An 11,370-nucleotide genomic window follows, 5' to 3' on the forward strand; every position below is an offset into this window, starting at 1 on the left:
TGATTAACCTCTATAATCTTAAACAAATAGTCAACACTCCCACTAGAGTCACATCATCCAGCAGTACTCTGATAGATCATATCTATGTTACTGATCACCATAATATTGTCGAATGTTGTGTTCCAGCCAATGGTTGCAGCGATCATTTTCCTGTCTGTTTAACATGGTCAAGAAAGGGTGTCAAAATTCCTAAAGTTGGTCACAAGACAATAAAATACCGCTCTTTTTCTAAATTTAACGAAGACACCTTTCTACATGAACTTTGGAATTCCCCACTATCTGATACTTACAATTTTACGGATCCGGACGAAGCCCTAACACATTGGCTTAGTGCCTTCAATGACATATACGATAAACATGCTCCGTGGAGAATAAAGAGAGTTAGGCACATTGTAAAACCTAAATGGTTTGATAATGATTTACAACATGCCATTGACCATCGCGATTTTTTAAAGTCGGTTGGCAAGGAAGAGGAATACAGAGAACAGAGAAATAAGGTAAATTCACTTAAACGAACAAAAAAGATAAAATATTTTCGTGACCTAGCATCAAGTTCAAAGCAAAACTCAAAGAATATATGGAAGGCAATAAATGAACTTACGAATAAAAAGGCTGCCAGTCATCCGAGTTGTATCAAGGACATATCTCCCGATGATTTAAACACACATTTTTCCAAAATTGCTGAAAATGTGATTAAAAATGACAAGTCCAAATTAAATGATTTGAAAGTTTTAGAAGAATTTTGCAAATCAAAACAAATTTCATGTCAAGCAAAAATTCCCCTTCTTACAGTACCTGAAGTTTTTCACGCACTTACACACCTCAAGCAAACAGGCACCCGGGGGCTCGATGGGCTTGATGGTAGGATTCTTAAATTGTCAGCCCCCGTAATTTCTGAAACACTTACCTACATTTACAATCTCTGTTTAGAAAAAAAATATTTTCCAGTCGCCCTGAAACAGGCTAAAGTCATTCCTCTGTTTAAATCAGGTGACAAAAGAGACCCCTCAAATTATAGGCCAATTTCCATTTTGTCTGTGTTATCAAAACCACTGGAAAAGCATATCAACAAACACATCCTAACACATTTCAACCAAAACAACTTATTCCATCCTAAACAATCAGGATTTAGAGCTAAGCATTCCTGCCACACTGCCTTAATCTCTCTTGTTGATCAGTGGTTGGACAAAATAAACGATAATGAATTCTGTGGTGCCATTTTCGTAGACTTTGCAAAAGCCTTTGATGTAATTGATCACACATTATTGCTTAGAAAATTCGGTTTGTATGGCGTCGGATATGATACTATCAATCTTGTTAGTTCATTCCTCTCTGACAGACAACAGACAGTTCTTACAAACACTAGAGCATCGAGCATGCAAGCTGTAGATTACGGTGTACCACAAGGATCGGTATTAGGACCTCTGCTCTTCTCAATATATGTTAATGACCTCCCCCTTTATATTCAACATTTATGTGAACTTTTTGCAGATGATACCACAATTCACTCCAGTAACAAAAATTTAACTCGCTTATCAGAATCCCTCCAAGGAAGTCTAAACCAGCTGACAGAATGGACTGACCTAAATCACATGTCTCTTAACCCAAAGAAAACCAAATATATGATAATTACAACTAGACAAAAACGACAGAATTTTACCTCAACTGGTCCCGATTTAATGATTGACGGCAATATAGTGGAAAAAGTCGACCATCACAAAGTTCTAGGTGTCCACATCGATAACAACCTGTCTTGGTCAACTCACATTGAACAACTTAGTAAATTAGTGTCAAAGAAAGTGTACCTCTTATCTAGAATTAAACACTTCCTTAATTGTCAAGCCAGGAAGTTATTTTTCACTGCTCATATTCAGTCTCTTATTGATTACGCATCCACTCTATGGGACTCTGCAAGTGATAATTCCCTAAAGCTACTCAGCAGATTACACAAAAGAGCGCTAAAAGTAGTATTACTCAAACAGACTACTCTCACCGACTCAGACTACATCAACATAGGGGTCCTACCTCTAAAGTCAAGAATGAATTACAACAAAGGAATAATGATGCATAAAATTATGACAGAAAATGCACCCGAAACCATTTGCTCAAAGTTCTCCTTGAAGAATTCGCACCACTTTATAAAACTAAACACTCCTCTTCCTAGGATAGACCTATTTAAATCAAGTCTTGTTTATTCAGGAAGCAGCCTCTGGAACGCTCTTCCGGACGCCCTGCGGCAATCCACCAACACGGATTCTTTTAGAACCAAATATTCTTTCCATTTAATGAACTCTATGAACAAATAAACTTGATTGGTTGGTATGTTTTCTTTGTATACAGTTGTTCATTATCGGAATTATGGTTTATTGTGACAAAATCACGAAGATTTGGCTCTGTAATACATTGTTTTGCTGAGCTAATGTATTGTTGGGTTACTTTCCGTTTATCTTCATTGCTTTACACCCAATTTTGAACACTACCTTATGATCTACAATGCTTCTACATAATGCGCTTCATGTACATAAACTTATATGTTCTACCATTAATGTTTTTATGTAACCTTTTTCTAGTCATAGTTATAGTAAAATAGTTTAGTCCCTCTTTAGGGCGAGGGCCAGATGCAAAAAAGCATATCTATGCTTATTCTTGTCACCCTCGAAAAATAAAGATTTGTCATTGTCATTGTCATTGTCATTGTCTCTCTCTCTCTCTCTCTCTCTCTCTCTCTCTCTCTCTCTCCGTCTCTCTCTCTCTCAACCACGCTGGCTTTGTAGGGGTTCGATCGCCACGTTCGGCGAGAGATTCAACTGAGTCAAGTTATTTCTCGGAGTCAACCGTCGTTTGTGCAGACTCTCCGAAGTTCGGTGTACCAGGGACCTATATCTAATATAGGTCTATGGGTGTACGAACACCCCCGTGTGCACACATGCGTACGAAAAAGATCCCACAGTTCACAGCGAAAGTCTCAGGGCTTGGAAAACACGAAGACACGCATGCATCATCTCTCGTCTCTGATTATCATGATCGTATTTCGATACTTTGACGCCGGAGTGACAAACCCAATGCTATGGAAAGCCGTTTGGCTCATAACCATTACGCGTGTAATAAAACATAAATACACGCGTAATAAATGACTAATACACGTGTATTTATTTCTTATTGCACGTGTAATTTATCTTTTTTCTCATGCTATGGAATAGCATAATGATTAAATACACGTGTAATAAATATTTCATACTCGTGTAAGAAATGATTAAATACACGCGTAATTAACATTTCATGCGCGTGTAAGAAATATTTAAATACACGTGTAATTATTTATTACACGTGTATTTAAATATTTTTTACACGCGCATGAAATGATTATTACGCGTGTATTAATTATTTCTTACACGCGCATGAAATATTTCTTACGCGTGTATTACATATTTCTTACACGCGCATGAAATATTTATTACGCGTGTATTTAATCATTTCGTACACGTGTATGACATTTTTATTCCACGTGTATTTAATCATTTCGTACACGTGTAAGACATGATTAAATACACGTGTAATACATTTTTCATACACGCGTAAGAAATGAATAAATACGCGTGTAATAAATATTTCATACAAGCGTTAAAAATGCAGGAGTCACGTGGTTAAGCGACTTAAAAACTCGGACTGGGAATCCACATGAAAAACACTCTATGCGTCTTCATCGCCTCGCTTTGCACGCTTACAGCTCAAGATGGCGGAAGCGGCAAACGTCAATGTCACCTTGGAAGGTTTGCGAGAACAATTTAACGCCTTTGCCCAGGCTCGCACAGCATTGGAAAGGTAAGTTACTTGTTTTATCAGATGAAGTCGGTTGTTGTGCGCGCGAACCGGAAGTAGAATAGACGAGAGTTGTTGCTTTGCATGTCGTATATTTTCCGATTCAAGTTTTAAGTTTATTACGGGTGTATGTAATGATTAAATACACGTGTATTTAAATAATTTCCTACACTTGTATTTAATCATTTCTTACACGCGTATAAACTATTTCCTGCACGTGTATTTAATCATTTCTTACACGCGCATGAAATATTTATTACACGCGTATTTAATCATTTCTTACACGCGCATGAAATATTTATTACACGCGTATTTAATCATTTCTTACACGTGTATGAATTATTTATTACACGCGTAAAAATGATTATTACACGTGCATTAATCATTTATTACACGTGTATCAATTATTTATTACACGTGTATTTATGTTTTATTACGCGTGTAATGGTTATGAGCCAAACGGCTCAGTTTCCATACAATGCTGGTGTAGCTAGCTACGTACGTGTCGAAGAAGACAGCCACAGCGGGCTTGTTCGAATCAAAGTATCGCACCATATCTTCAGCGTATTACCAATAGGCCTGTCCCAATATAGACCAGTTGGTCTAAGAGGACGTTAAACCCTGTAATAGTGAGTCAGTCAACCACACAAAAACACGCGCACGCGCGCGCATGCCCACACACTTGCACACACACTTGCGCACACACACACGCGCGCATGCGGCACGAATGCCCACACACACTCGCGTCACTGACAAACCCACAAGGCGCGCACGAACGGACGCACACACACACACGAGAGACAGAGAGAGAGAGAGAGAGAGGGGGGGGACTGAGGAGAGACAAAGAGAGAGAGGAGGGGGGGGAGGAGAGAGAGAGAGAAGCGAACTGAGACAGACATGGGGCAGTATAAACACACACATGCGGTTACAGGCGGCATGAACTATTGAACTTAGCCCGGCTTTGCCAGCTCAGTCTTGATAAACAATGACCAATGTCTTCTAGTAGTAATAATGTCTGTACCTGTTAATTCATTCCTTGAGTGAGACTTGTAACACAACGGGGCAACCACACCAACCAACGAACAGGCCACCCACCCTGTTCCAACACGCATAGCAGTATTGAAATGGATGCGCAGGCAGCAACGCCGCCAATGCCGGTCATCGTCCACCACTCGCTACGAAACACTCCGATCTACTCTTGTCTGACCAACCAGAGACTTAGAGTGAGAGGTGAGAATAAATAAGCCTAGGTAACAAATAATAAGTAAACGGTGAAACAAAAACATTGATAAAAACAATACCGGTACATTACTACAGAGGCGTCCGCCCCGTGATCGGGAGGTCGTGGGTTCGAACCCCGGCCGGGTCATACCAAGACTTTAAAATTGGCAATCTAGTGGCTGCTCCGCCTGGCATCTGGCATTATGGGGTTAGTGCTAGGACTGGTTGGTCCGGTGTCAGAATAATGTGACTGGGTGAGACATGAAGCCTGTGCTGCGACTTCTGTCTTGTGTGTGGCGCACGTTATATGTCAAAGCAGCACCGCCCTGATATATGGCCCTTCGTGGTCGGCTGGGCGTTAAGCAAACAAACAAACATTACTACAGTCGAACCCATCCCCGACAAGTGTTTCGTCTGTACTGATTATTCTCCTTTCCATAACCACCTCAGTGTCTATGGTGACCACTTTTGGCCGGTCTCTTGGTCGGTCATTATAGACAAGTTCGACTGTACAAGAACTTGCTTGTTGCTAATGATATCCATTCTTTATACCAAACAGAAGTTAAATACTAAATAAATAAATGAATACATCAGTCTGTCAACGTTTGTTCTTGGTTACGCAAGTAACCATAATTATAGTGTTAATGGGAAGACGCTGAGAGAGTAAAATGTGATCACCACTAGCATCTTTTCTCGAAAGATTGATAACTATAAACAAGTAAACACATGCACACAAATAAATAAATGGATAAGTCAGCCATTCACACAAAAACAAAAACACATTCTTTAGTTAACTATCATATATATGCCACATTATATGAAATGACGTAACTGTATCGCAGTGTCAGAGACGACGTCAGAGAGGAGTGTGATTTTCCCGGCATCCAAAGTGGCGTTCTATTACCTGCACGTGACACCCGACTTGCTCTCGCACATGGACGATCAGGAACAACGCTCCAGTTTACTGCACAGGTGAGACGTTTAATCATTTTTTTTTAAACTACAAAAACTGCGACAATTTTAAAAGAAACAAAGGCAGTAACAATGGCACCGATGAGGTAAAAGAAGTCGCAAGTTGTGGTTGTGTGGGTGTGTGTGTGTGTGTGTGTGTGTGTGTGTGTGTGTGTGGAGGGGGGGGGGTGACGTGTTGTAAATATTTGCACTGGAGAAAATTTCGTCTGAAACTACTCTACTTGTATCTAAATGTCTTTCAAAATATATTCAGTTCTTGTGTTGCTTGTCTCTTTTCTCTTCGCTAGCGCTGAGAGCTGGGATGACTTGGGACTAGTTGTAAGAAAGGACCATATGGACCTAATGCTATTATTCTTCCGTAATAAAGTTTCGAGTTCGAGTTCAAGTACTCTTCCACAGTATTTATTTTTTATTTTTTATTTTTTGAGTCACTTGAGAAAAAGTGACTCTATGTAATCGGTCAGTGTTAGTCTGTCCGGCCGGCCGGCCGGCCGGCCGGCCGTCCGTAGACACCACCTTAACGTTGGACTTTTCTCGGAAACTATCAAAGCGATCGGGCTCATATTTTGTTTAGTCGTGACCTCCAATGACCTCTACACTTTAACGATGGTTTCGTTGACCTTTGACCTTTTTCAAGGTCACAGGTCAGCGTCAAAGGAAAAATTAGACATTTTATATCTTTGACAAAGTTCATCGGATGTGATTGAAACTTTGTAGGATTATTCTTTACATCAAAGTATTTACATCTGTAGCCTTTTACGAACGTTATCAGAAAAACAAGGGAGATAACTAGCCTTTTCTGTTCGGCAACACACAACTTAACGTTGGGCTTTTCTCGGAAACTATAAAAGTGACCGGGCTCAAATTTTATGTGAACGTGACTCATTGTGTTGTGAATAGCAATTTCTTCCTGTCCATCTGATGCCTCATATAATATTCAGAACTGCGAAAGTGACTCGATCGAGCGTTTGCTCTTCTTGTTTATTTGTACAAAGTGTCACCAGGTTTGTGGAAGGTCATGGTCATTGCTATGTCGTCATGGAAACCAGTGCAATGTGTGAAAGGACCTTCACCTTGCTGGGAGAAATTCAGACCCAGTAAGTGCAGTGTTTTTCTGACTTAGGCCTAATGCTTTACTTGTTGTTACGGTTGTTGTTAGTTTGTCTGTTTTCAAATGTTTTGTGTGTTGATTTATTTCTTGTTTATGCGTCTGTACAAAATGTGTAACGATTCTGTTATTTTGATGGTCAGCTTTGTTTTCTTTTCTTTCGTTTTATTTTACATGAGTCAAACCATTTGTGCATCTCTTCTTTTCTTCTGATGTTCTTATCTTTCATGACATGTTACGTGGATATGTTCTTTTCTCAACTTCTGTTTGTTTTGACAAATAGGCATCTGGATTCTATTCTTCAAGTCATCCCAACTCTCAGTGCTAGCGAAGCTGGAGCTGCTATGGTGGACATTGCCAAGGTAACAGTTGCTATGTTATTTACAACGCATATCATTAGCACTAAATTGGGTTTCTGTCTATAGCCAAAGAGAAGATGAAACATTTTAGCTGTTTTCAAGAAGTTTTCAATGAAGGTTATTTGAATTAATTAATTAATTCTTCGTCTTCTACTTCTGCGTTCGATATTTGTTGATCAATTAATGTATGCCAACGTCACGACGTGCTATGCTTACTGTGTTCAGCTGCAGTGCCGCCCTCTAGCAGACAAGATGCACGCCCGGTTCTGCGTGTTGCTGAACCGTCTCTTGTTGGAAGACACCTTCCCTTGTCTGTTGAGTCAGCTTGGACTCGATTCACATCATATCCTTTGCTTTCTGTGTCTTGTTGTTGGTGTTTGTTTTCTTTTCTGCGTCTCATTTTATTTGATCATTTGTTTTATTTTTTTATTTGTTCAAAGGTCCATTGAAAATGATTTGTGCTGAAAGAACAAACAGTCAGAAACTGTTTTTCTTTTGAAAGTAAGTTTTATCAAACAGACATCACTCAGGAATGATTTCAACACAAATTAAAATTGAAAGCAAAATTTAATGACACAGAGGAAGTGATCAGCAGTCACGTGACTTGAGGCAGATAAGAGGTGAATAGTTTGTTTTTTTGTTTTTTTCCCCTGTCCTAACACCTGTTCCTTGTCCCGGTGTGCTCTTACGTTTATCCTTAACCGTTACCATAGCAACAACTGGTTCAAGACGGGATAGGCAGTCTGTCCAGACTGGCCTCTGCTTCTACATCTGACCTCATGGATTGTGCACTGGACCGTGAAACTGCCCTCAAGCTGACACGCTTCTTTGGACATTCCCAGGAGTGACTGTCCACTCATTTTGCAGTGGGCCTGTGGCTCCTCCTTACAAACAAATAGAAGAAAGAAAGAGAGGGAAAGAAAAGGAGAAAGAAACAAAGAGAAAGAAAGAAAGAAAAGAAAAGAAGAAACAAAGAAAAGAAAAGAAGAAACAAAGAAAAAGAAAGAAAGAAAGAGAAAAACAAGTCGCGTAAGGCGAAAATTCAACATTTAGTCAAGCTGTGGAACTCACAAAATGAAACTGAACGCACTGCAATTTTTCAGCAAGACCGTATACTCGTAGCATCGTCAGTCCACCGCTCGTGGCAAAGGCAGTGAAATTGACAAGAAGAGCGGGGTAGTAGTTGCTCTACCGCCCTGATATGGCCCTTCGTGGTCGGCTGGGCGTTAAGCAAACAAACAAACAAACAAGTAGTTGCTCTGAGAAGGATAGCACGCTTTTCTGCTCGTTTTAACTTTCTGAGCGTGTTTTTAATCCAAACATGTCATATCTATATGTTTTTGGAATCGGGAACCGACAAGGAATAAGATGAAAGTGTTTTTAAATTGATTTCAAAATTTTTATTTTGATCATAATTTTTATATTTTTAATTTTCAGAGCTTGTTTTTAATCCAAATATAACATATTTATATGTTTTTGGAATCAGAAAATGATAAAGAATAAGATGAACGTAAATTTGGATCGTTTTATAATTTTTTTATTTTTTTTTTACAATTTTCAGATTTTTAATGACAAAAGTAATAAATTAATTTTTAAGCCACCAAGCTGAAATGCAATACCGAAGTCCGGCCTTCGTCGAAGATTGCTTGGCCAAAATTTCAACTAATTTGATTGAAAAATGAGGGTGTGACAGTGCCGCCTCAACTTTTACAAAAAGCCGGATATGGCGTCATCAAAGACATTTATCAAAAAAACGAAAGAAAAACATCCGGGGATATCATTCCCAGGAACTCTCATGTAAAATTTCATAAAGATCGGTCCAGTAGTTTAGTCTGAATCGCTCTACACACACACACACACACATACACCACGACCCTCGTCTCGATTCCCCCTCTATGTTAAAACATTTAGTCAAGTTTTGACTAAATGTAAAAAGAAAAAGAAACAAACCGGGAAAGAAACAAAGTATTAAGGGGGGAAAATATCAGGATCTGAAGAGAGAACTGTAATTGTTGCCTTTCCACACACATACTTTGTGTGTGTGGTTCTCCGTTCTGGTTTTGTTGTTTTTGTTTTTTCAAAGCACAGGTAGTTTTGTGCACCCAGTTAACAGATTTTTGGAGTCTTGTTACTGTATGCGAAAGTTTCAAAGCATTTTTCTGGGATCATGTGCGCGAATTCAGAACAATATTTTGTCATCATGAAACACATGCACACACACACATGATTGTATGAACACATACAATCACAAACACTCACACACACACACAAAGATGTGGATTCAAAATTTGTTTCATTATGCCACACACACACACAGTTTCATGCACACACAAACACACACACACTGCACACACAGAATTGTATGCAGACACAATCATACAAACACACACACTCCACTCTAAGAAGAATCATGTTTGTATGAACTAAGTTTATTAAAACTGTACAGTCCATGGAAATATAGCGAGTCACAGTGAGTGAGGAGAGAATTATGATACGCACAAACATTCACTGATCCATAATTACACAGAAACACGGACTGGTTTTTTTTGCATTTAAAGCCCCTGTTGCCTTGTCCCAAGCCCCTGTTGCTTTGATGCTTGTCTTTGCAACAAACAAAAAGTGTTGGTTTATGCTATACATCTGGCAAGTGAAGTCTCATTTCTAAGCGGCTAAATATGACAGAAATCAATTGTTGTTATCCGGCAAGAGCTCTAAAACGGATAAATGGTTGGCTAAAATGTCATTATTGGAAGACAAGTAAAAGAGGGGGAAAAAGGGAGAACATAACTGACTCAGCACACATTTTGAACCATAATTCAGTGTTGAGAGAGTAGATGGAGATTTACTCCAAAGATTTACACACAAAAACCTTATACAGGCATGGGAATTGAAAAAAGTAACAAGAAGGGCAAAGCCCATACGACTCACATGCTTGACCTCAAATAACTAAACCTAGCAATGACATCATACACTAAGAACTGCTTTACACATTTTTTCTACCAAAATACATGTGACCTTGACCCAAGGTCAAGGTCATCCAAGGTCATGCAACACAAAGCTGTTAATTCAAGACATAGGAAGTACAATGGTGCTTATTGGCCTTTTCTACCATGAGATATGGTCACTTTTAGTGGTTCACTACCTTATTTTGGTCACATTTCATAAGGGTCAAAGTGACCTTGACCTTGATCATATGTGACCAAATGTGTCTCATGATGAAAGCATAACATGTGCCCCACATAATTTTTAAGTTTGAAACAGTTATCTTCCATAGTTCAGGGTCAAGGTCACTTCAAAATATGTATACAATCCAACTTTGAAGAGCTCCTGTGACCTTGACCTTGAAGCAAGGTAAACCAAACTGGTATCAAAAGATGGGGCTTACTTTGCCCTATATATCATATATAGGTGAGGTATTCAATCTCAAAAACTTTAGAGAAAATGGGGAAAATGTGAAAAATAGCTGTTTTTTAGACAACATTTATGGCCCCTGCGACCTTGACGCAAGGTCAAGATGCTATGTATGTTTTTTGGGGCCTTGTCATCATACACCATCTTGCCAAATTTGGTACTGATAGACTGAATAGTATCCAAGAAATATCCAACGTTAAAGTTTTCCGGACGGACGGACGACTCGGGTGAGTACAGACTCACTTTTGCTTCGCATGTGAGTCAAAAAAGGCTGAACATTTGTAAATAATATCAGAGTCGACGGCGCGAAGCACCTAGCCTTACTAGGGGGGTCCGTGGGCATGCCCCCGCCCCCGCCCCCCCCCCCCCCCCGCCCCCCCCCCCCCCCCCCCCCCCCCCCCCCCCCCCCCCGGAATTTGTTTTCTCCAAAGAACCCAAATTGTGCAATTTGGTGGCATCTGCGCTCCAAGATTGCCATTA

At 39.6% G+C, this 11,370-nt stretch overlaps 1 long non-coding RNA gene across 1 annotated transcript; it reads left to right on the plus strand.

The window, feature by feature from the left end:
- Positions 1–4,746: 4,746 nt before the first annotated feature.
- Positions 4,747–8,063, plus strand: LOC138946680 (uncharacterized). Its single transcript, XR_011449408.1, has 5 exons — positions 4,747–5,049; positions 5,883–6,012; positions 7,008–7,109; positions 7,404–7,482; positions 7,705–8,063. It is a non-coding gene; the product is annotated as an uncharacterized lncRNA (long non-coding RNA).
- Positions 8,064–11,370: the final 3,307 nt, after the last annotated feature.

The sequence above is a fragment of the Littorina saxatilis genome, linkage group LG14 (assembly GCF_037325665.1).
Source record: "Littorina saxatilis isolate snail1 linkage group LG14, US_GU_Lsax_2.0, whole genome shotgun sequence".
NCBI classification, from domain to species: domain Eukaryota; kingdom Metazoa; phylum Mollusca; class Gastropoda; order Littorinimorpha; family Littorinidae; genus Littorina; species Littorina saxatilis.